We start from the raw sequence: 24,312 nt of genomic DNA on the forward strand, positions 1-24,312 counted from the left end.
TAGATTCAAGATGTCAAACAAGTCTATTGTCAATAATTCTTTCTACAACCTTTTACAAACACAGCTAGTCAAGGCAGTGGGACGGTAATTTGTTGGATTTGTATTATCTTTGCCTGGCTCAGGAAGAGGACTGATGATTGCTTGATATCAGGAATCTGGTAATGTACCACGTTCCCATATGTTTAAAAATATACCAAGAAGCTTTAACAGCGAATTATGCTTCAACAATTGGTAATGGATCCAGAGAATACAGCAGAGGAACAAGCTAATCAAGATTGCAGATTCATCAGAAGGTGGTTGGGAAACAGTTCGAACTACGTGACAAACGATTAAGCAGATGATTCTGACGATGATAAGAACAGTACTAGGGCTGATTTAAAAGCAGTAAGAAAAATCAAGCAAAAACGAAACTGGAATGCACCGTATTCGACAAGGTCAAGAGCCAGGTCCACGACTTTCACTATACAGCCCTTGCAGTTTGCTTTACCTGCAGTCTTCTGGTGTGCAGTCGATTCAACCAATCAACAACCAGCTTTTTCGACGCAAAGGTCTGCGACAAGGATCATGTTTTCACTGCTGAGAATTCACGCACTTCAGAAGAGATTGTCCCTGTCTCAACGCAAATGTCCAGACTGTAAGGTTGTCAAGCAGCATCCCGTCAGCGACCTCCACGCAGTAGAGAGGGCACAGACCAAGGTCTATCAGTTAAGTGTTCATCTACTCAATGCTTTGATGCATATGCAGAAGGGTGCTGCAGACAATGTCGTTAAGGTCGTTTGAAACAGAATGAAAACTTTTGGCAAAAGATAGGTGCAAACGACTTTGTTTTAGATATAATCCAAAATGGATACACAATTCCTTTTTGTGCATGCCACCCAAAATGTACTTATATAACAACAAGTGTGCTTTGAATAACGCTGATTTTGTGTGTGAAGCTGTATCACAGCTTGTCTAAAAACATCTAGTTGTTGAGTGTGATACTGCGCTGTATGTTGTTAATCCTCTATCTGTTGCTATACAGTCATCGGGTAAGAAACGTTTGATTTTAGACCTGAGTATTGTAAATTGGTTTGTGTTCAAACAGAGTTTGAAATTTGAAGATTTGAAAACTGCTTCAGGATATATCAGTGCAAATGATAGGCTAATCAAGTTTGACATCCATTCAGCATATCATCATATAGATATCTACGAAGGGCATACTGACTTTTTTGGCCTTTGCTTGGATTGCCTCTGATGGAAAAACATATTTTTATAAGTTTGTAGTACTTCCCTTTAGACTGACAACAGCTGCACACGTTTTTACAAAAGTCACTCGCCAGCTTGTCAAGAAGTGACATGTCCTTTAGGAAGGACATGAGATAGCTGATAATATATCACCATCCAAGAATGTGACTGAGTCAGAATCAAGAATCATTAAAAATGACTTGATAAAGTCTGAGTTTAAACCTGAAGTTGAGAAATCTTTATGAGCACCATCACAGTCCTTGGAATGGCTCGTTTTTCATATTAAGACTACAAATATGACTACATCTGTGCCTCAGAGGAATATAGTCAAGTTGAATGTTCAATTACAGACCTATTAAAATCCAATTCAAACAATGTCAAAGTGCGTGATGTAGCTTCTGTTGTCAGTCAGCTAGTGTCCATGAAACTGGTACTGAGGCCGTTATCACAGCTTATGACAAGATCATTAAGCATAGACACACTTATTGTTTCTTCTTGGCATAGTTCATTAAATCTTTCATGTGACAGTATCCATCAATTGAAATTTTGGCTGGGTAATATTGACAAACATTCTTCAAGAGCACTTGTTGATAAATCTCTTACTAGAAGACTTGTTTATTCTGATATCAGTGGTAGTGGTTATGGTGGATACTGTGTTGGGAAGTCCCATGGTCAGTGGTCTGCGGAAGAAGTTCGTCCGAGTTCCACATGGAGGGAGTTAAAGGCTGTTCACTTGACATTACTGTGCTATATTCACAACCTGAAGAACAACCGTGTTATGTGGTGTACAGACAAGACAATCGTTATATCAATCATTTAGAAAGGCAGTATGAAAATACAGTTGCAAAATTCGGCTTTGCATATATTTGAAATATGTACAATACAGTCAATACAGTTGTATATGCAGTTGATTCCACGATGTGATAATCAGAGCTGACAGTCTTAGCAGAATGATTGATTATGATGATTAGGGTATTTCAAAGACCATATTTCAGTAAATTGAACGGAAATGGGGTCCACATCAAACAGACCGATTTGCGTCATATTATAACACTAAACTTCAGTGTTTTAATTCCAGGTACAGAAATCCTGCAGCTGGAAGTGACGCTGTGGACTGTTTCACTGTCAACTGGGGTGGTGGTATGAACTGGGTGGTTGCTCCTGTATGTTTGATTCCGAGGGTAATCAAACACTTGTCAGAATGTAAGGCTAAGGGTACCCTTGTTATACCAGAGTGGCACTCTGTTTTTGGCCATTGATATGTCCAAACTCAGTATTCATTCCACAGGTGAGAGATTGGATGTATTTGCCACGATCTAAACATATGTTGCCAGTAGAATAAAGGGTGGCATGTTTGGGGGAGAGATCTTTCATTTAACATATGAGCTCTTAAGATTGCTTAAGATTGTCTTTTGTGTGTTTCGGATGTATCGCGGTCAGCCTATAGTGATGAGATTGCTACACTTCCGGGGGGGGGGGGGGGGGGGGGGGGGGGGGGGGTCCGTGAATTAGCAGGGAGTCTGCCAGTCCTGTTAGCAGAGTGTAAAGCTGATTCTACAACAAGCAAGTACACCAATGGCTTTGGAGCTTGGAAAAGGTGGGAGGTCGTCAATTCTATGTCTGTAAAATTGTCGTTATCGCCATTGCACTGTGCTTTATATCTGTTACCTCTAATTCAACAGAGTGATTCTATATCTCTGTTCAGACAGCGTTCTATAGCATCCGTTATGATCATACTTGTATTGGTTTAGCAAGTCCAACAGGTGCGTAATGTTTTGGAAGCAGCAAGGCGTAAGTTGGCTAAAGATGTATGCAAGAGGGGGCCAATTACAATTAGCTTGCTAGAAAAGTTGTTTGATGGTAGAATGGCAGATCCATCACTGTATGATTTGCGAATTATGTCAATGTGCTTATTAGCCTTTGCTGGGATTTTAAGGTCAGCAGAATTGTTGCAGATCACGAGATCAGACATCATATTTTATGATGCTCATATGATGGTGAGTGAGTGAGTTATTATTTAACGTCACATGGGCAATATTTCAGCCATATCGTGACGAGAATTAATACATTAATAACAAATAAGTATACATAATTTATAAAAAACCTGTCAGCAAAGGACAGTACAATAACTAGAATATCACAAAGTGTATTAAAACTAGTTGAGGAACAAGCAGAAAGAATTAACAACACAATATAAAAATGGGCTAGAGATCGTCAGTAACTAAAGGGAGAACACCATACCAGGGACCATGGGGACTTACAGTGCCTTTGCTTCCTGCATGGACCCTGGCTGGATTTATATCAGTCCTTCAGTCACTGGCGATAGTTGACCAGTTAAGCCTTAGATTAAAATGACAAAAATACTACGTTTTAAAATTCTGGTATGCATAACAATACATTGAATGATGTGGGACTTACATACCCTCTTAGGGGGACAATAATTTTACGCTACTTCAACCCCCCTCGAGGGTACAGCCACTAACAATCTAAGTTATATATTAGCACTACCAATATATAAAAACATATTATGTACATCAAAATTTATGTATTAAATCAATTTCCTTTAAAAAGTGCAATACTAAATGAGAATTAACTTGACTAAAAAGGTCCTTGACTGTTTTGACACTATAATATTTATCCCTTGTGATGGAAAAATCAATACAATCAAGCAGGACATGCTTGACTGTGATTCTTTCATCACAAGGGATGCAAAACGGAGGATCCTCACCATTTAAAAGATACTCATGTGTATATCTTGAATGGCCAATACGACATCGTCGCATAATGACCTCTTCAAATCTGGACTGACAGCCCAAGTAGGTGTAACCGATATTTGGTTTAATCTCATGTAATTTATTGATACCTACTTGGGCGTCCCACTTCTGTTGCATAAGATCTCGGATGTAAGATCGAATCATGGGTTTAAAATCAGTGTATGGGATCAGAAGTGGTGTCACAGATTTGTTGAGTGCTGCTTTTGCAGCAGCATCGGCCATTGTGTTACCAATGATACCAACATGGCTTGGTAACCAACAAAAGACGATGTCATATTGGCCAGTAGCAAGATCATTAAATAACTCAAGAATTTGGATTAAAAGTGGATGTTTTGAAGACATATTTTTAATTGCCTGAAGACATGAAAGAGAATCTGAAAACAGTATGAATTGGTTATGTTTAGATTGATTACCGATATATTTAAGTGCTGTAAAAATGGCGTTTGCTTCTGCAGTGAATATTGAACTGTTATCAGGTAAACGTGAGGAGATTGTTCTGGATCCAATGACAGTGGCACTAGCAACTGCGCCACCATCCTTGGATCCATCTGTAAATATAGATTTATAAGTGTCATAATTGTTTCTTAGTTGATGGTATTCTTGTTGGTATATTAATTGGTTAGTATCGGATTTCTTAAGTTTGGTTAATGTCAGGTCTACCTCAGGCTTTACCATTTGCCAAGGAGGAGATGAGAAAAGTTGAGTCGGAGCTATATCTTGGAGTTTAATATTCAAAGCCGATATTGCAGATTTTATTCTAATTCCGAGTGGTGGATTGAGTGCTGATTTCTTATTGTAAAGATCTTCGTAAAGAGGATGGAATATACATTCAAAAGCTGGATTTGACGGATTAGAATATAATTTAGTGATGTATTGTAGAGATAATTTTAGTCGGCGTTGTTTAAGAGAAGGTTCATCTGCTTCTATATAGAGACTGTGAATGGGAGACGTTCTGAAGGCTCCAAGGCAAAGCCTCAGACCCTGATGATGTATCGTATCTAGTTTTTGTAAATTACTTTTGCAGGCTCCACCATAGACGATGGAGCCATAATCAAGTTTTGAACGGATCAGTGACCTGTATAAGTGTAAGAGGGTTGTTTGATCCCCTCCCCACTTTGAATTGGAAACAACTTTCAATAGATCGAGTGCCTTCAGGCATTTAGCTTTTAGGTATTTTATATGTGGAAGGAAAGTTAAGTGGTGATCAAAAATAAGTCCCAAGAACTTGGCCTCCTTAACAACTTTGATAGGAGTGTCATTCAGAAACAGTTCAGGGTCCTTATGTGGCTTATATTTTCTGCAGAAATGTATACAATTAGTTTTTGATTTGGAAAATTTAAACCCGTTTTCTAAACACCATTTGTGAATTTTATTAAGACATAATTGTAATTGCCTTTCTATTGTGTGCATATTTTTACCACGACAAGATAGATTAAAATCATCCACAAAAAGTGATCCATCAACTGAATCATTTAAAACTTTGGACAAACTGTTAATTTTTATACTGAATAAAGTGACAGACAAAATACTGCCTTGTGGGACACCCTGATCCTGATTATAATGATCAGACAGGGTTGTACCCACTCGGACTTGAAATTGCCTGTCTGTTAAAAACTGTGATATGAAATGAGGCAAACGGCCTCTTAATCCAAAATCATGAAGATCTTTTAAAATACCATGTTTCCATGTTGTATCGTAAGCTTTTTCTAAGTCGAAAAAGATCGATACAGCATGTTGTCTATTTACAATGGAATTTTTTATGAACGATTCTAAACGCACTAAGTGATCGATAGTACTTCTGTTTTTACGGAAACAGCATTGTATATTGGAAAGAAGATTATTTGTTTCCAAGTACCACACTAATCGATTATTTACCATGCGTTCCATCGTTTTACAAACACAGCTAGTTAAAGAGATAGGTCGGTAATTTGATGGATCAGAATGATCCCGCCCAGGTTTGGGAATGGGGATAACAATGGCTTTATGCCATGAAGCTGGAAACATCCCAGATGTCCAAATATCATCGAATATATTTAACATAGTTTCAAGGCATGATTCGGGCAAGTGGTTCAGCAGCTGATAATGAATATTATCAGCGCCTGCTGCTGTATCATGAGCTTGCCCTAAGGCAGTATATAGCTCATATAGTGAAAATACCTCATTGTAATCTTCACCATTATCAGATGTAAAATGTACTTTTTTCTTTTCCTGTTGAAGCTGATATTTTTGAAATTCAGGAGCGTAATTAGATGAAGAAGAATGATGAGATAAAGTTTCACCAATGCTATTGGCAATGGCAGATTTATCAGTTAACAAAGTATCGCCATCCTTCAGATGGTTAACTGTAGAATTTGATCCCTTGCCTTTGATCTTTTTAATCATGTTCCATACCTTGGAAATAGGGGTACGAGAGTTAATTTTGGAGACATAAGTCCGCCAGGATTGACGTTTATTTTGCTTAAATAGACGTCTTGCCTTGGCATTTGAAATTTTTACAATATTTAAATTATGGACAGTGGGATGTTTACGGAAGTACTTCTCCGCCTTCTTACGACATTTCCTAGCTTGTTTGCAAGTGTCATCAAACCACGGTTTACGAACACGTGGGTTGATCGAGGACTTAGGTATTGATTCATCAGCAATTTCATTCAGTAGATCTGAGAACAACTGAATCGGGTCAGTAACATTTTGAAAGGCGTAGGTAGTAATTTATCTTTGCATAAAGATTGAAATAAAAGCCAATCAGCCTTCACAAAGTTCCATCGAGGTGAAGGTGGATCATCAGCGGGATTAAGTGGTTTAAGCACCGTGGGGAAATGGTCACTCCCACATAGGTCATCATGGACGGACCATGAGAATTCATTCCACAAAACTGAATCCGTCAAAGACAGATCTAATGATGAATACGTACCAGTTGCAGGGTGTAAGTAGGTGTCCGAGTCATCGTTCAAGATGCAGAGGTCATTATCAGAAACAAAATCCTCAATGACTTTACCCTTTTGATTAATGATAGAACCTCCCCATAAAGGATTATGACCATTTAGATCACCCATGATGAGACAGGGCTTTGGGAGCTGGTCGTACAGTTTTTGTAGATCATTACGCTGAAGATTTGAAGATGGAGGAATGTATAAGGAGCAAAGTGTGAAGGCAATATGCAGTGTAAGTCTAACTGCAACTGCTTGCAAATTCGTGTCAAGCGGAACAGGACTGTGAACAACGCCCCGCCGCACCAACATAGAAGCACCCCCAGTAGCTTTATCTCCTGGAGGAGAAAAAGAATGATAGGAACTATACTGCCTTAATTCAAATGTATCTGTATTTTTTAAGTACGTCTCTTGTAAACAAATTGCTGATGGAAGAAAATCTGTTGTTAATAACTGTAGTTCATTAAAGTTGTGCCTAAGCCCTCTGCAATTCCATTGAATTAGACTAGAATGATTCATGGTGGTTCAATAGGAGATCGCTCACGTGAACGTGAAGAAGAGTCACCACTCATAGTAGATGGAGTAACATCCATCTCGAGAGGATCAAAGAAATTCTGAACATCAACAGATGTTTCAGTGACAGTAGGGATCTTAGTAATAATTTTCTTGTTTTGTTTCTTCTTTTGTTTTTTGGGCATTTCAGTCGATGGTTTGTTAGTTGCTGGTAATTCAGGAGTTGGTTTAGGTTGGGCCATAGTCTGAGTCACAACCTGAGATGCTGGAGAGATGCCATATGATTGAGTATCTGAATCATCTGTCTGACTCTCTGATGTTGTAACCACAGGCACAGGGTGTTCAGAGTGTGCCCATGTCAAGTCAGTTTGACATTCTATTGATCTTGTGGTAGAAGGTCGAGAGACAGCAGCAGCATAAGTGTGCACTGATGGAGGGGACCGGCTGGCAATGACTTTTTTTGCTTCCTGAAAAGAAATGTTGTTTTGACATTTGACTGTCAAAATATCTTTCTCATGTTGCCAAAGAGGACATGATTTTGAAGATGCAACATGTTTACCCTTACAATTCACACATTTGGGGTCAGCTGTACAATCTGAGGCGTCATGATTTGCACCACAATGGTGACAAACAATCGGCCGATCGCATGATTTGGAACCGTGTCCAAACTTCTGACACTTGTAACATCGGAGTGGATTGGGGACATACACCTCCACTCCGATGTTAAAATATCCTGCCTTTATAGATTGTGGTATGGTCGACAGTGAAAAGGTGAACAAATAAGTATTTGTTGGGACAATGTTATCTCCATCCTTTCTTGTGAAACGTTTCACAGACGTGACATGTTGATCATTGAGTTCATCAAGAATTTCCTCTTCTGTCATTTCTGCCAGACAACGGGCTCTGTCGCGGATGATGCCTCGACTTGAGTTTAACGTTCTGTGCGCAGAGACAGCAACTTCAGTGTTTGCGAATGTAGTACATTTCAAAAGATTGATAGCTTGCTGTCTCCGTGCACACTCTACCAAAAGAGAACCGCTCCGGAGCCGTGAAACATTCTTGACTTCACCACAAATACCCGCAATGGCTTTTGATATGGCAAAAGGATTAATTTTCAACGGTAGTTGATTTCGTGATTCAACTACTATAAATCGAGCCCAAGAATTAGAATTTTGTGAAACGGAAATATCATCATCAGATGATAAAATCTCAGCTTCGAGACGTCTCTTCTTTTCATTTCGGTTGGAACCAGAAGGATTGTGAGCCATGATGAAATTAATGTATTCAGCACCTCTGCTCCCCACCCACCATGGAGTGCTACAAAGAGCGATGTTTTCCTGCACCGGATCTCCAACATGCAAACATCAGGGATACAGAGGTGTTATACTCCAGTAAGAACAACATGAATAGCTGTATTTGTCTAACAAATAAAATGTCAGGCTGGTTCGGCCCATGGCAAGAAATTGAAGACATACAGAACTCAGAGGTCGAAAGTACCAGATTGGCCCATGAGCCACCGCCTTCTGGCGTAAGACTCTAGGCAAATTATTCAATCAAACTTGAGAATATACACAAGTTATGTACAGCCAAGACCAAAATATACATAAAAATACAACACAGAGGTGCATATATACAATATTACGCACAGGGCCTGGCATGACCAGCCGATTGATAAGACCGGGCCCATCTTACCACCCGTCTAGGCGAAGTAAGGGTCGAAGTAGTGTGTTGGGCAAAGGAACACAGTTCCAGGAACCAGTGCCCTCAACTACCAGACTCCCGTCCTCCGCCGACACAGGGACGCAACCCACGGCAAACAGGTTGCCCATTTTAGTCGCCTCATACGACCAGCAATGGGAGGCTGTGGAAATATTCTGCCCCGGTTCCACACGGGGGAAGAGCGATTAGCGTTACCCAGCACTCACCACGAGGAGGTTGCTCTTCACGAATGCCTCTCATATGATGGTATTTATTGAGCAGTATAAGCCTGATGTCTACAGAGACGGGTTGTGGCTGGCTATTGGGCGGACAAACACCAAGCTTTATTCAGTGGTATGTTTCTGAGATATCTCAATAGGGCGGAGATAAGTCTCGATTCATCTGAATATATATTCAGAAATTTGTCCAAATGTATTGTTGGTTATAAACTTAGAAATATTAATGTACCTATGACTTATTCTCGTTCGAGGGAATTGTTCATTGAAGCATTTACGCCATTTGTTGACAATATAAAGCATTATGAACTGCAGTCTTCGATGTGGTGGTGCATTTGCAGCAGCTAATAATGGCATCCCCGAACGCATGTTTAAGAGACACGGTCGTTGGAGAAGTGAAAAAGCCAAAGATGGCTACGTGAAATATAGTCTTCAATTCAGGCTGAACGTTTCACTTTCCCTTGATCTCTGCCGTGTACCGCACAGCCGTTCCAGTGTATGTTTGTGTTGTGTTGGTTTGTGTTTTAGATGATTATGAGAGATTGGTGTGGTCTGGGAGAAATAATGTTTCCCTCGTTTGAAGTATTAAACTAGAGGAAAACTACTTTCTCCTAGTGGTATGTTCTATAATCAAGGGAGGTAATTATGTTGATGGCGCTGATATTTTGGGGTTTTTAAGGGTAGGGTTTTATGATGTCGCCTCTCTCGCTTGCTTTCACGGCAGTTCAAATAACAACAAGTACATTTATTGATGTCTGATTCTTCTTCTTATTTGTTAATCTGTTTCTAATATCTTTTTCATGCGTTTCAGGCATTTCGTTTGAGATGTGGACGTGTGGCGGTGAGGCCATATTCTGTTATGGTCATATGTCACTGTTGACAGGCCATATATGGGGATTGCCTAAAAGTCGGACCGGGCCGGGGCGGGCCAAGACGGGCCAAAGTTGTATTGGCTAATTACTCCATTATCGGTGACCATACCTACATATTATTGATGCAACATACACACATGACATTAATGAACAATCACCAACCAAGAATGTGCACCATAATAAAGTGATTCGGAGTAAATCGCTTGAAAACCAAAAAGTGGAGCTGTGTGTAAGCGTCGCTGATCTAGGTAACATGTAAAAGGGCAATCGTTAAACGAAATAGGATTTGAAACGTATTAAATACTTCCGGCTATCGTGATACAAATTTCCATCTGTCGGAATAGCGGTTATATTTATAGGACAGTACTATATCTAAGTAAATACCTCTTAATAATGTCACTGTTCTTCGTATTCAAAGCTGACACGTTGGTTAAAGTAGACCTCTGCTCCCAACACTCTCACAAGTTTTCGGCCCGACTTGGCCCGGGCTGTCAAAATCACTTTAAACACACAGATGTATCATCAAATGTGTTTACATCTATAGATTCGTATTATATCTACCTATATACCACTTTATAATGTCAGAGTACATCACATTGAAAGAAAACAGATCCATTAAAGTCAAACAATTTTACTGTATTTTCTTGAGAAAATGTCTGTCAGAAGTGTTGGGTCCGACTTGGCCCGGGCTGTCAAAATCAACTAAACCTCACAGATGTATCAAATGGAATCGCATCTATAAACAAGTATAATATCTGCCTATATATCACTTTGTAGTGTCCCAGATCGCGGTATTTAAAGAAAACAAGGTGCTCAAAGTGAAGCCCTTTTCCCTCTATATTTTCAACATGGTCTCTATCGAAAATGTCTGTCAGAAGTGTTGGGTCCGACTTGGCCCGGGCTGTCAAAATCAACTAAACCTCACAGATGTATCAAATGGAATCGCATCTATAAACCAGTATAATATCTGCCTGTATATCACTTTGTAGTGTCCCAGATCGCGGTATTTAAAGAAAACAAGGTGCTCAAAGTGAAGCCCTTTTCCCTCTATATTTTCAACATGGTCTCTATCGAAAATGTCTGTCAGAAGTGTTGGGTCCGACTTGGCCCGGGCTGTCAAAATCAACTAAACCTCACAGATGTATCAAATGGAATCGCATCTATAAACCAGTATAATATCTGCCTGTATATCACTTTGTAGTGTCCCAGATCGCGGTATTTAAAGAAAACAAGGTGCTCAAAGTGAAGCCCTTTTCCCTCTATATTTTCAACATGGTCTGTATCGAAAATGTCTGTCAGAAGTGTTGGGTCCGACTTGGCCCGGGCTGTCAAAATAAACTTTAAACACAAAGATGTATCATCAAATGTGTTTACATGTATAGATTTGTATGATATCCAACTATATACCACTTTATAATGTCACAGTACATCGCATTGAAAGAAAACTGATCCGTTAATCACCAAATGTAATGATTCTTTCTCCTGTTAATTCCACTGCTAGTTCCTTTATTTTTTTAATGAATTCTGGTTTGTCCGAATTCGGTCCATATAAGTTATTATGGTATATATTTTGTCATCAATACTAACATCTAATGCCAGAAAGTTACCTTCATCTTAATCTATAATTGAATGCATAAACTTGAATTCAAAATTGTTATTAAATAAAATAGCTGTACCCCTTGCATTGCTTTTAAAAGGATAAATATAACATTCTTTATAACCCCATTGTTGTTTAATTATTTGTTCTTGATCTACTGTGAAATGTACATCTTGCAGACAGTAATTCTGAGCTTTTTTTTATTTTTCAAAAAACTAAATACTTGTTTCCTTTTAAAAGTATTATTTAAGCCTCTACAAATGAGTGCTAATATCTTAATTTTCCCTTTTTTGTATTTTGTCATAAATTACTATTTTGCCATAATAAATAAGTATACTTTTGTCTGTTGTATAGATTCTATATTTGCACACTGCAGGTTTTGATGGACAAAGGTTTTCTGTGTGAAATATAAACATAAACATAGTGAAATATAAACCATAAATGCTTCGGCAGAACCTTTATAATACTGCCGTATTGGGTGTCTGTGACCCATGTTTGATGAGTAAAATAAAGATTGTGTGTATATTCTGTATTTGTATATGTATGTTTGATGTGTGTAAAAGGTAATTCAAATACTGTCGACTCCCCAGTTACTGGTGCTGTTGCATCCGTAGGGAGAACACGGTTTCAGAGCTTTTTGTATTCACAAAACTTTTTATCTCTGGTTTTACGTGTGGGGTTTCAGCCACTGTTACCATCTGTATGTTTCAATATGTTATATTATAAATGTTATATCATATGTAGTAATGGTATATGGAGTGAAGTGATGTCACTGTGTGTTGCGTGTTGTGCTTAGTAAACAAGAGTCATCAGAAAGATGACATATCCCCCCCCCCCCGGCAGCTGTCTGTAAAGTAACCACTAGTAAATATCCAATTCTCTATGCAATGAGTCAACAGTTGAATGTTCTTTAAGAAGCATACATTGTTTACCCACTGAATGGTTTTCGAATTCTGGCCCGGAAAAGAACCCGTTCCCCAATGGAGTCTAGGTCCAACTTCTTTCCATAAAAATTGTAAAAAAAATAAAAATTAGAAAAATCCCAAAATATCAAAAGGCACCACTCCTGTATGTGCCTGATACCTTTGTCAAGTTTCGATCAAATACACTGAATGATTTTCGAATTCTGCTCTGAAAAAGAACCCCTTCCCAAATGAATTATGTCCAACTTCATTCCATAAAATTTTTAAAAAAAATAAAAATTAGAAAAATCCCAAAATATCAAAAGGCACCACTCCTGTATGTGCCTGATACCTTTTTCAAGTTTCGATCAAATACATGTATACTGAATGTTTTTCGAATTCTGCCCCGGAAACGAACCCCTTCCCAATTGAGTCTATGTCCAACTTCATTCCATAAAAATTTAAAAAAATAAAAATTAGAAAAATCCCAAAATATCAAAAGGCAACACTTCAGTATGTGCCTGATAGCTTTGCCAAGTTTCGATCAAATACACTGAATGGTTTTCGAATTCTGCCCCGGAAACGAACCCCATCCCCAATTGAGTCAATGTCTAACCATATTCCATAAAAATTAAAAAAAATATAAATTAGAAAAATCCCAAAATATCAAAAGGCACCACTTCAGTATGTGCCTGGTAGATTTGCCAAGTTTCGATCAAATACACTGAATGGTTTTGGAATTCTGCCCCGGAAAAGGAAATGATTACGGACGGACAGACAGACTGGCTGATCGCTATATCCCCCCGCATAATATGCCGGGGGGATAATAAACTGCCGTGTACCCCACAGTGTATATTTGTGTTGTGTTTTGGATGATTAATGAGAGTTCGGAGTGGTCTGGGAGAACATATTTTTCGAATGATCCTTTCGCTTTTGTTTCATACTGCATACAGGGTACCTGACAAACATACCGTTACTGTCTGATTGATCCGTCATGTTTTACCTGCAGTTCTGGCAAGTTCTTTTGATTTATGTCATTGCATGGGGCGTTCCGCGAATATGTAGAAGTGGCCAAATTCAGGAATTTGAATGTGGTTGTATTTGTAGCTCTCACCCATCACCACATGTGGAATTTGCTCTTCCTAGACTTTCAGCTTTCTTTGTCCAGTTATGTCTGCTACAACGACTTCTTTCACTGTTGTTGGCTTTCCAGCCCATCCAGTGCTACGTTCTCCTTCTTTTTCTTTTGTGACCTTGCCTGTGATGTATATCGACAAAACAAGAAGACTTTACTTAATGACTGTTGGACACACGATAAGTTGAATTATGAAATGCTATGCTTTTTTTTTTATAAATTTAAGTGAGTGGGTGAGTGAGTGAGTTGGGTTAAACGCCGCCTTTAACAGTATTCCAGTTATATCACGGCGTGTCAGCTTAATGTGGGAGGAAATCCCGAAGTAATGCAGGTCTCAGATATAAATTTAAGTGTTAATATGATGAGTTGTAGTATCAATGGAACGTGACATGTTTACCAATTGCCCATTCAAAGTTGATAAATGCTGACTTGTAGCAACACCAAGGACATATATTAACTTAATATATTTACAATTTAGACATTAATGCAAATTTTTATTTAAAACAAGTTGTGAAACATATTTATGAAAGATACCTAAGCATAACAACATAATATATTCAGTTTTAAAACATGGGCTATAGGCCAACGACAACCAAAGCTGGGCCACCTCGCTGGGGATCATGGGGACTTAGAGTACCTCTGCTTACTGCATGATACCACAGCAGGATTTACGTCATCACTTTAGCCACTGGTGGTTGTGCAAGATACTAGCCAATATTAAAAAAATACTCAGCAACGAGTTAGCCTCAAAACACTGACTGACGATAGTCACATCGGTTATAATAGGATGACGTGTCACACAGGGGGAAAATAACCTTAGGCCACCCAAACCCCAGGACAGAGGCCTCAATAACGACAGCAGACAACAGCACCACACCAAACCTAAAAACAAACATTTATCCACTCACATACATATTCAAAATTTATTATGCAGACCATTTTCCTTCAAATAGCTGATAACAAGGTGCCCGCCGACACGGGAAAAGAGATCCCTCAGATTTACGCTTTGACAAAGACAATCCCTTGCAATTGCAAGGTCCAGACAATCAAGCAATATATACTTGAAGGTGAACATTTCATCACAATTGATAAACCAAAGGATTTGTTTCGGATTTTTTTAGCTGGGTTAGAGTGAGGTCTACCTCTGGCTTCACCATCTGCCAGGGAGGAGACGACAGAAGACGGTAAGGTGATATCAAATTTAGATCAACTTGAACTGCGTCGATGTATGGTTGAATTCTGATTCCATGTGGTGGAACCAGGTTTGACAGATTTCGAAACAGGTTTTCATACTGAGGGTGGAAAACACAATTGCATGCTGGATTGGACTGAATTTATTTGAGTGCCCTTTAGTGATGTATTGCAGTCTATTTGCGTTTTTCAAGAACGGCCGCCTTCAGACAAAACCAATGCATGCAGATGATAGAAGGAAAACACTGACCGCAGCAAGGAGATTTAGGCCAAGGGTGAATACTGACGGTGGACAGCCGACCCCAAGCACCAACGTGGAGGAGACGTCACAACCCCCACTTAGCATTAACGGTGACGCTCCTGAATAGGGGTGTGGTCCTGGCCCAGAGCATCCTCCAGCACCAATCCTTAACAATCCCTTAGTAAGAGGAGTGTTTACTCACACATAACCTTAAAGTTCTATCCTTGATAATTAACGGGATAGCATCTAAACTCGATGATTGTGATTTTCTGAAATATTTATCAGAGTTTGACATTGTGTATTTACTGGAAACGTTCAGCGATAAGTTATTATCAATTCCACATTTATCAGATCATACCCCTTAAGCAAAGGCACATAAAACTGCCCGTCATGGACGACTGTCAGGCGGTATGTGTGTTGTTGTCAATAAGTCATTAGATGCATTGTGCACACAGGTAATGCTTGGTATTGACAATTCTGTTGCTCTAAGAATATCTAAACGGGTACTGCAAAGCAAAAAGGATATTTTCTTCATAGGTATGTACGTACCACCAGAGGGGTCCACATACTATATATCAAGTGGAAAAGGTAATGGTATTGAACTCCTTGAACAGTGGCTGGTTGAGAACCCAGGTATCTTAGCTGACTGTTACGTGATTATCACCGGTGATCTGAACGCCAGAGTTGGACAAAGTAACAACCCGCCTGTGAATTTATCTGACTTTACCGGTAACGTTTTTCCTCAAGAGGAACCGGTACCACTTAAAAATCGCAAGTCAAGTGACAATCTTACCAATAGATTTGGAAGAATATTGCTTAACTTGTGTTATACTTTTAATATATATATTCTCAACGGTCGAGTATCTGGGGACGCTGACGGAGAATTTACCTTTATATCTGAGCAGGGTTCAAGTGTAAATGATTATTTTATCGCTGGAGTTGATGCTTTTCAGCTATAGGAGTCATTGTATGTAAACGACAGGGTTGAATCGGATCATATGCCATTAGAAATGTCTCTCATATATCAAGAAAAGCCACTGGAAATGTATAATCAGCAACATTCAGATGTATGTAGTGATAATTACAAATACACCCGGAATCCAACTCTAGCTAATGCATATATTGAAAATATTCACTGTGCCTCCCAATCATCTTTGTTAGCAGCAATACAGCTCGTGGATATAAGCATCGATCGCGCCCTCGAATCATTTGTCCAGGCCGTTTTAAAAGCAGCCGAATGTATGAGAAAGCGAAAATTTGCAGGCGCTTCCAGTGGCTTTTTTGATATTCACTGTAAGCGAGCAAAGTATCGTACTCGCAAGACTTTAAGACTCTTTCGGAAAAGCAAATCTGTCAAAAATAGGCGTCTTTATTGTGTTGAAATAAATAAATACAAGAGCATTTGTAGGCATATCAGTCAGAATATGTGGTTTACATATTTCAGTGAAATGTTTCAGTCCGACAGTATAAACCTCAGGGACGATCAGATTAATATTGAAGACCCGCCTTTAGATAAAATTGATGATATTATACTAGAATCGCCTATTACAGAGGAAGAAATAGAAAAGGCACTTCATCATATACAAAATGGCAAATCTGCGGGTATAGATGAGATTTTGATTGAAATGTTAAAAGGTACATCAGACAGTTTTATGCCATTTTTTATTTGCCTCTTTAATAAGATCTACAACTCTGGTATATTTCCTTCAGTTTGGACCCAGTCTATTATAGTACCCCTACATAAGAAGGGAGATACGAAGATTCCAGACAACTACAGGGGAATTTCACTATTAAGTGTTATAAGCAAAATATATACGGGTGTTCTCAACAACAGACTTTCCAATTGGGCAGAACTAAAGGACAAAATACCAGAGTCGCAGGCAGGTTTCCGATCTGGGTATTCCACCATCGATCATATTTTTACTTTACACTCTATTATAGAGAAGTGTTTGATTAAAAAGAGGAAAAAAATATATGTTGCATTTATAGATTCAAGAAAGCATTCGACTATGTAAAAAGAAATAAACTATGGTACGTATACTGTTTGCAATGTAATGGCCTGGGTGGAAAAAATGTCATCAGCCCTAAAAGCCATTTACTGTTCTGTTAAATCTTGTGTTCGACAAACTTCCTCATGTACCGATTTCTTTGACTGTCCAAATGGTGTACGCCAAGGTTGCATACTTAGCCCTTTGCTATTTTCTTTATTTATAGGGGAACTTTCAAAAGCTATAAATGAAAACGGTAAACATGGCATAAAATTATTTCCAGATATGTATGAAATTTTGTTACTGTTATTTGCAGATGACGTCATCCTTGTCTCAGAATCTATTGCCGGTTTACAGACTCAGCTTAACATCCTTGGGGGGTTTACAGATACATGGGGATTAACTGTTAACATACAAAAATCAAACGTAGTTGTTTTCAGAAGGGGAGGCACCTTATCTGCCAAGGAGAAATGGACATACAAAGACATACCCCTGCCCAAAGTTAACAGTTATAGGTACTTAGGTGTAATATTTTCTTCAACTTTCAAGATGACAAAGTGTATTGCTGATCTAGCAAATCGTGGAAAACGGGCTTTGATGGAAATAAAAGGTATTACCAATACTTTTATATGGGTCAGAAGTATGGGGTTACCAGCGGTATGATCAATTAGAACGAGTTCATCTTTTGGCATGTAAAAGTTTTTTAAAGGTGGGAAAACAAACGCCAAATGCCATTGCCTATGGTGAATGTTGTCGCTACCCGCTTTATGTCAATGCGCAGGTCCGCATTATAAAGTATTGGTTAAAATTAACCCGAATGCATGAAGGGCGTATCCCAAGAAAAGTATATAACATGTTGATGTATTTCGACAACATTGGTCGTAATACTTGGGTAGCATCTGTTCGGAACATTTTATTTTCGCATGGTTTGGGATTTGCATGGTTAAACCAGTCTGTTGGGGACAACATAGCTTTCATTGGGGTGCTTAAAACGTGTCTTGTAGATGAATTTCGTCAAAACTGGATGTTAACACCCAACAGTAGTACCCGATATATGATGTATAAAGAATATAAAACACTGTTTGAACCTGAAAGATATGGTAGCATTTACAATGGCAAACATGTACGCAGTGTTTTTATAAAATTAAGATGTAACGTTTTACCTTTACGACAGAACGAGGGTTGATGGCAATCTATTGAATCATGTTTACGTATGTGTCCTGTTTGCAATATGTCTGTTGAAGATGAATATCATTTCGTATTGATCTGTAAACATTATACTGAGCTGCGTAAAGTTTATTTGCCAGAATTGTATTGGAAGTTTCCAACTATATATAAATTCAAAAAATTATTGTGTACAACTCAGGATGAATTATGAAAACGTCTGCAATATTATGTATATTACGCGTATAAACAAAAACATGAAGTCGTAAAATCTATGAAATGTGCAACACATTGTATTGTTGTCACTACATTTTCTTGTATATGGGCCAAAGGCCTACACACAAATAAACTAATTTTGACTTTGACTTAGAATAAAGACCATTTGGCCTTTGTAAAGTTCCACCTTGTTGAAGGTTGTTCGTCAGACGGATTAATAGTTGTAAGTATTGTTGGAAAATGGTCACTTCCAAAAAGGTCACCATGGACCGACCATTCGAATTCATGTTAAATATTTGAATCTGTCAGTGAAAGATAAAACAGGGTTACAACCTATTTAAAACAGGGTTACATATTTTGATATATATAATGATAAAACTGAATATTTCTGCAACACCCATTCTTGTTCAGATGCACAGCAGCGTTTCCAAGATAATGCCGACAATGCTTTAATCATGGGAAATGTATAACCATAAATTAATTCAAACATGCACTAAAACATTGTAAACATGAACATTCTCCTCCATTTAAGTAACAATCATTTCATTCAAACTTTGATTTGGATGGTATCCAGATTCAAAAGTAGTCATTTTTTTGTGATTATTTATATATTTAATAGCTAAATCTAAATTTGTAATAGCTTCGTTACAAGTCTTAGGAGACGTTGGGGGAAATGTATAGGAAATTCATGCACTTCTAATTTGTCTTCAATTGTCTGACAACTTTTGGTAATTGTGTTTTACACATTCCCATTATGTTCGTTGTTCAGTTTTAGTTTTATCAAAACCCCTAAATTCAGAAAATGTGTTCGAAAATTTGTCACAATGAAAGGGCGACCCTGAAAAATCTACCGGCTTATTCCACAGGGTCCCAACGGTTTTTATGACTTCATTATGGACGTTACCCCATACGAGGCAAAAAGTGAAAAATAAAGTGGGACTAGTGAACGAATACTGCATTCGAATAAATATTTTTCTTCCAAATGTGTGTTGTTTCTGAATAGTTTTTTTCTGAAAAGTCATTGGGACTTATGGGTAATTGAATAAAAAATACATGTCACATTTGGTCTAGACGTTGGTAAAACTGGTATTGTTAGTTGTTCAGTTTAAGTTTATGCTTTTATTTAAACTTTTAAATGCATGACAGTAAATCTCGGGGACTTACTCGTAGCCCACTTGGTGTTTGTTTGTTGTTTAACGCCACACTCAGCAATATAATATTCCAGCTATATGACGGCGGTCTGTAAATAATAGAGTCTGGACCAGACAACCCAGTGATTGACATCATGAGCATCGATCCGACATGCATCAGACAAGCCTGACCACCCGATCCCGTTAGTCGCCTTTTACGACAAGCATAGTCGCCTTTTACGGCAAGCATGTGTTGCTGAAGACCTATTCTACCCCGGATCTTCACGGGTGGGCAATCGATAGAGGCAGTGGTTACTGAAGGACGAAAGACAGGAGCAGAGTTATAGATAGTAGAAGTGGTTGCAGTAGGATCTATAGCCCTCTTCATGTTAGGAGATATTCTGTTCAAGTTGGATCTTCATGATTTGTGATTCGTGTTTCCACACAGGGCAGGATTTAAATGCGGCAAAATGGTTCCCCCCGCACTTTGAACACTTCACATCCCTCTTGCAGTCAGTGGCCTCGTGCTTGTCTCCACAGCAGTAACAAAAAGCAGAGGAATGACAGGACTGGGATCGATGTCCAAACGCTTGGCAGGTGTAGCATCAATGCTATAATAAACAGCTTTAATCGATTGTGGAATCCTTTGAACGGGCAAAGGTGAAGAGATAGGTGTTACCTCCTTGACAGAAAACCGCTTCTCATATGTGACTGACTGTTGGACAAGTTCTTTGACAATTTGTGGGACAGGCAGCATGCAACAGACGATGCACTTACATATGTTCACAAACTCAGTTTCTTTGCACATTCTACAAGGAGAGGGCTGGATCAAACTTTGGTGACATTTAAGACCTCAACTTCTGGAAAACGTGTCATCAAAACTGCCTGAGGATGCGTTTTGGATATCGACAAAGAGATTTGTGATTCGGCCCACCCGACCTTGTAGGATACATGTGTCAATAAAAATATGTTCATTTGTGGACAGCTATGAATTTCTGTGATTGATGGTTGGCATTTGATCCCTTGTAGATATAAGCTTAACTACCAATATATGTTTAATAAACTGATTGGTTTTGCAAAACAAAAGTGACCTACTCAAGGTTTTCTTCACTCTTCTAATTAATTCGACTCCATGTCAGTCCTCACAGGCTCTTATGAACAAGCTTCTTTTTTTCAGGGCAAAGAGAACATCGTTTCTGAACGTATCGGTGCCCTCCTGTATTTCAACATTAGAGAATTTGACTCGACTGTTTCTTTTTGGGACCTTGATCTAAGAAACAGAGGACACATAGCCTTGGACATTCAATTCTTCTTCAGATTCTGGCATAATGTTGACACATTTAGCTGAGGACGCCATTTTGTAGTTTTGGTAAAGAAAAAGAGCATACAGTTCAATATATATCGATTTGTGTTCATCTTTCGCACGAAAATTAAGAATTACGTGCCTGGGTACGTTTTCGTAACTTTATCAAATGCAGCCAGCCATGAACTCCAGTCTTCAGAACACGTTTCGGAAGCTGCGACCTTACAGTCCTTGCTACTGGAAATATAATCATCAAAACATGGGTAAGTAAAAAATATGTTTTATTGTGAACAGCTGTGAATTTCTGTGACTGATGCTTGGCATTGGGTCTCTTGTAGATATTAGCTTTACTACCAATATATAATTAATAAACTGCTTGATTTTGGAAAACAAAAATGACCTATTCAAGGTTTTCTTCACTCTTCTTATGTTGACTCCATGTCCGTCCTTACAGGCTTTAATGAACGAGCTTTTTCTTCTGGAGCAAAGATAATGCCGTTACTAAAGGTATCGGTGCCCTCCAACGTTAAATAATTTGACCCGACTGTTTCTTGTTGGGACCTTGATCTGAGAAACAGTGAGCGTGTATGGTTTGACGCCGCTTTTAGCAATATTCCAGCAATATCACGGCGCGGGACACCAGAAATGTGCTTCACACTTTGTACCCATGTCGGGAATGGAACCCGGGTCTTTCGCGTGACGAGCGAACGCTTTAACCACTAGACTACCCAACCGCCCCTCCGAGAAACAGAGGACAAATAGCCTTGTACATTCAATTCTTCTCCAGATTCTGGCATAATGTTGAGACATTTAGCTGAGGACGCCATTTTGTAGTTTTGGTAAAGACAAATAGCATACAGTTCAATTTATGTCGATTTGTGTTCATCTTTTGCACGAAAATTAAGATTTACCTGGGTACGTTTTCGTAACTTTATCAATTGCAGCCAGCCATGAACTCCAGTCTTCAGAACACGTTGCGGAAGCTGCGACCTTATGGTCCTCGCTACTTGAAATATAATCATCTATAAATGATTCAATAGAAATATGTGATTAATGATTGGCATTGGATATATTGTAGACATTAGCTTAGCTACCAATAGCAAAACAAAACTTACCTCCTCAAGGATTTCTTACTCTTTTTATTTCGACTCCATGTCGGTCCTCACAGGCATTTATGAACGAGCTTCTTTTTTCTGGGCAAAGAGAACATCGTTTCTGAACGTATCGGTGCCCTTTTGTATTTCAACGTTAAAATTTTTGACTCGACTCTTTCTTTTTCGGACCTTGATCTAAGAAACAGAGGACACATAGCCTTGGACATTCAATTCTTCTTCAGATTTTGGCATAATGTTAACACATTTAGCTGAGGAAGCCATTTTGTAGAAAAAAGCATACCGTTCAATTTATATCGATTTGTGTTCATCTTTCGCACGAACATTAAGAATTACCTTCCTGTGTATGTTTTTTTAATTTGTTACTAAGTCTTGACCAAATGCAGCCAGCCATGAACTCCAGTCTTTAGAACAAGTTTCGGAAGCTGCGACCTTATAGTCCTCGATACTCGAAACATAATCATCTATAGTATCTATTAACGAAAATAGCTGCATGTGTGTTGACATTTATAAAGTGAAAAACAAGTCATTCCGGTAATATAAAGTATTAATTACAGAAATGAAAACTATTGCAAGGCTGCCTTTTGTAAAGTCGCAAAACGCACAGCCTGGACCATTTCATACAGTGGGTATGCCATAGAGAATGCTTGGTAGGAAAGGGACTTGCCAATGTTAATGGACATGAAGACATTGTTTCATTTAAAAATATGTTTAGGGCTTTCTATTGCGTGTCAGTTTTATTATGTTGAATTTCTAGCAAACTCTAACGTAATCAGTGGGACTGGCCGCCATTTTGTTGATGTCGTCAACCCAACAATGAGACTGATTGGTCCGTTAGACTGAGTAGCTTCGAAATGTTATTGTCTACTGAAAACAAAGGGTGGGTATTTGAGATCGCCAGAGTCATGGGCATGGATGCAGGTTTTTTTTTGTTAGTCTACCGTACGAGCCCCATCTTTCCGAGGCAAGGGAGTTAACTGACTATAAACATGCCGTTTCCAAACTTGTCGAAATAGGCTTGAATAATGGGATTTTGGCTGGACTAATCAAAATTGCGGAACGAAATCGACATCCGGTTAAAAAACAACATGGCGACTGCCGTTCAGATTTTGGTCGATTGCAGGATTTAAAGTGCATGTGTACCGTCAACTGGGCGTCGACAGATATTTTCCTAATCTTTTTACGTTTTTGATAAAGATGCCCTTGCGATCTGATGCATTTCGTGAGGTAGGACCCGTTTTATTACAATAACTTTCTTGATTATCCATCAGATCGTCTTGACCAGGCGCAGCCATTTTGTTTGATGTAGATGCAAGTGACATGAATGGGGGAATCTGATTGTTCAAAAGGAAAGTCATTGAAGGGACATAACTGGTATTAACAACATGTGGCGCTACGATGGAGCTACAAAATTTCGGCCTTGTTTCGCAAAGGCGGATACTGGAATTTTGTAGTCAGTTAACTCCCTTGCCCCATGATGATGTACGAGCCCTAAATATAGAGGATTGTATATTAACAGTTTAAAAATAAAGGAAAAAAAGGATTTAATAAAATTAATGTTCACAATACACATATATTAAGTTGACATAACCAAAACATTATCTATTTGTTTTAGAACAAGAATGAAGAATTAAGGGATAATACGGATGACGCAAAGACACAAAATTTTCAAATTTATACCAAAACATAAACTTATATTACTTTAAATAACCAAAGTCTGAAACAAAACGCGAATACTGATAAATATACCACTCGCAATCACCAGTCACGCCACATTTATCCATGTGGGGAATTGAACCCGGCCTTCGGCGTGATGAGCGAATGCTTAAACCACTTGGCTACCCCTTCGCACCTTTCCACTTTATAGGTTTTATAACACATGCAGTTATCGTCGTTAATTAATAATCGCGATATTTCGTGATTCTGTATCAAGTGGCGATGACTTTAACAGTTGTTTAGTTTATCGGAATATTGGTCCGTCTTTGTGAGGGACGGTACCGGTTTTGACCAGATCCATCACAAAGTTCCAGCGCATTGCAAGCCTTGGAACACGCATGTTTCCGTAAACGACAAAAAATCCCCTTTCAGC

Source organism: Haliotis rufescens, unplaced genomic scaffold, assembly GCF_023055435.1.
Source record: "Haliotis rufescens isolate VD_foot unplaced genomic scaffold, xgHalRufe1.0.p SCAF_6, whole genome shotgun sequence".
In the NCBI taxonomy this organism is placed as follows: domain Eukaryota; kingdom Metazoa; phylum Mollusca; class Gastropoda; order Lepetellida; family Haliotidae; genus Haliotis; species Haliotis rufescens.